General features: G+C 47.3%; 1 protein-coding gene across 1 annotated transcript in view; it reads left to right on the forward strand.

Moving 5' to 3' along the window:
* PEBP1 (phosphatidylethanolamine binding protein 1) overlaps window positions 1-3,232 on the forward strand; it is an 11,201-nt gene that overhangs the window by 4,021 nt on the left and 3,948 nt on the right. The window lies entirely within an intron of this gene.

Raw genomic sequence — 3,232 nt, forward strand, 5'->3', positions numbered from 1 at the left:
TTTTTTTTTTTGAGGCGGAGTCTCGCTCTGTCGCCCAGGCTGGAGTGCAGTGGTGCGTTCTCGGCTCACTGCAAGCTCCGCCTCCCGGGTTCCCGCCATTCTCCTGCCTCAGCCTCCCGAGTAGCTGGGACTACAGGCGCCGCCACCACGCCCGGCTAGTTTTTTGTATTTTTAGTAGAGACGGGGTTTCACTGTGTTAGCCAGGATGGTCTCGATCTCCTGACCTCGTGATCCGCCCGTCTCGGCCTCCCAAAGTGCTGGGATTACAGGCTTGAGCCACCACGCCCGGCCTGTATTTTTAGTTGACACGGGGTTTCACCGTGTTAGCCAGGATAGTCTTGATCTCCTGACCTCATGATCCGCCTGCCTCGGCTTCCCAAAGTGCAGGGATTACAGGCGTGAGCCACCGCGCCTGGCCTTTTTTCTTTTCTTTTGAGAGCCCTTAACCCTGCTGGAAATAGCATCTCAGCTCACCTGTAGGGCAGCTACCTTCAGGGCACACATTCACACTTGCAGGAGTGTCAGGTGGCTAGAGCCTTGGGTTCTGGACAGATGTGTGGAGTGGCCTCTGTGTGGAGTGGCCTCTGCATCCCTAGCCCTTTAGCAAGCAGGGAAGTCGGTGAGAGGGAATCACTGTTGCGGAAAGCTTAGCATGGCCTTTTGGGGCTGCACTGGGTGGAATACACAGTTAAACTATCTCAAGCCTTTGCCCAGGGTGATCTTTGAGTTGTTAATTCTATAAAAAATTTCAGAAATGATCAGTTTCCAAATTAACTATATAAGGTTGCCTTCTGCATTCATTTTTTGCTCCCTCTTTCTGAAAAAGTCTAGCTTGGTATATTGAAAAAAGATTTGGAAGACTTCAGCAGAACTATATTGAAGACACACACACACTCATTGTATTGTGTTGTATCGTGTTATAGCTATTACATATAAAATACATGTAGACATCTAGAGATAGAAAGAGAAAGACCACCATATTGAAACTTTACAGGTTGGGTAAGTGCTGCCTAAGCTGATGGTGAGAGATGCATTCTTACTGCCTGGTGTTCAGTGCAGGATGTTTCCATTTGGTGGAACTGTCACAATCCTAGCTTTCGTACAGCTTATCCAGCCAGGAGTTAACATGAAGGGGTATAAGAACATCCCTGACATGGACAGTTGGTCATGGGATCATGTTTTTTTTTTTTTTTGTTTTGTTTTTTTTTTTTTTTGAGACGGAGTCTCGCTGTGTCTCCCAGGCTGGAGTGCAGTGGCGTGATCTCCTCACTGCAAGCTCCGCCTCCCGGGTTCACGCCATTCTCCCGCCTCAGCCTCCCAAGTAGCTGAGACTACAGGCGCCCACCACCACGCCCGGCTAGTTTTTTGTATTTTTAGTAGAGATGGGGTTTCACCATGTTAGCCAGGATAGTCTCGATCTCCTGACCTCGTGATCCACCCGCCTCGGCCTCCCAAAGTGCTGAGATTACAGGCTTGAGCCACCGCGCCCGGCCAAGGGATCATGTTTTCTCTGGAGACCCGGAAGCTTCAGATGCCTTTAAACCCTCTCACATATGCATAGTAGATGGTAAAGGGACAGATTTCCCAGGGACCTATTAAGTTGTCTAGGGCAGTTATAAAATTAGGCAGCTTAATTATGGGAAGCTTACCCATGAGAATAAAGCAGTTCTCTCAAGTAAGAGCTGTGTTCTCATTTTTAAAAAAAGCCTCAGTAACTCATTTTCTTGTTGTTGCTTTTTCCATATTCTTGTAATATGGTATAATTTACATGTAACAAAATGCACAGATCGGAAGGGTTCAGTCAGCAAATGTGATCAATGCCTACACCCATGGAAGGTACCAGCCATTGGAAAGATAGATGACATTTCCATCCTCCAGCAAGTTCTCACGTGATCTTTTTACTTAAATTCCCCCAGAGCTAACCATATTCTGACTCCTGTCTCCATAAATCACTTTCACTATTCTTTTTCTTTTTTTTTTTTTTTTTTCTGAGATGGAGTCTCGCTCTGTCTCCCAGGCTGTATTGCAATGGCTTGATCTGAGCTCACTGCAACCTCCACCTCCTGGGTTCAAATGATTCTCCTGCCTTAGCCTCCTAAGTAGCTGGGATGACAGGCAGACGCCACCATGCCCAGCTAATTTTTGTATTTTTAGTATAGACAGGGTTTCTCCATGTTCCAGGCTGGTCTTGAACTCCTGACCTCAGATGATCTGCCCGGCTCGGCCTCCCAAAGTGCTGGGATTACAGGTGTGAGCCACTGTGCCTGGCCCACCATATATTCTTGTATGTATACATTCTTGTCATTTTGTAGGCAGGTGTTTCCATTTTTCTTGGGTGAATACTGAAGAGTAGAATTGTTAGTCATGGAAATTTCCCCAAGGTTCTCCAAATGGTTGAAAATGTTATACTTTAGCTGCAGTGAGCTGTGATCACACCACTGCATTCGGGGCTTGGTGATAGAGATCCTGTCTTAAAGAAAAAAGAAAAAGAAAACTTTATACTCTGATCAGCAATATCTGAAAGTTTCAGTAGAGCATATAACATCCTTGTAGCTCCATGCCAGCATTAGGTGTTGTCAGTCTTTTTTTTTTTTCTTTTTGAGACAGAGTCTCGCTCTGTCGCCCAGGCTGGAGTGCAGTGGCGCCATCTCAGCTCACTTCAAGCTCCGCCTCCCGAGTTTATGCCATTCTCCTGCCTCAGCCTCCCGAGTAGCTGGGGCTACAGGCGCCCAGCACCGTGCCCGGCTAATTTTTTGTATTTTTAGTAGAGACAAGATTTCACTGTGTTAGCCAGGATGGTCTTGATCTCCTGACCTTGTGATCTGCCCGCCTTGGCCTCCGAAAATGCTGGGATTACAGGTGTAAGCCACCATGCCCAGCCTGGTCTTTTTGACTTTAAACACTTAAGTGAGTGTAAAATGGTGCCATTTAGGCCAAGCGCGGTGGCTCACACCTGTAATCCCAGCACTTCAGGAGGCCGAAGTGGGCAAATAACGAGGTCAGGAGATCGAGACCATCCTGGCTAACACGGTGAAACCCCGTCTCTACTAAAAATACAAAAAATTAGCCGGCCATGGTGGCGGGCGCCTGTAATCCCAGCTACTCAGGAGGCTGAGGCATAGAATGGTGTGACCAGGGAGGCGGAACTTGAAGTGAGCTAAGATCGCGCCACTGCACTCCAGCCTGGGCGACAGAGTGAGAGTCCTTCTCAAAAAAAAAAAAAAAAAAAAAA

Source organism: Theropithecus gelada, chromosome 11 (assembly GCF_003255815.1).
Source record: "Theropithecus gelada isolate Dixy chromosome 11, Tgel_1.0, whole genome shotgun sequence".
NCBI lineage: Eukaryota > Metazoa > Chordata > Mammalia > Primates > Cercopithecidae > Theropithecus > Theropithecus gelada.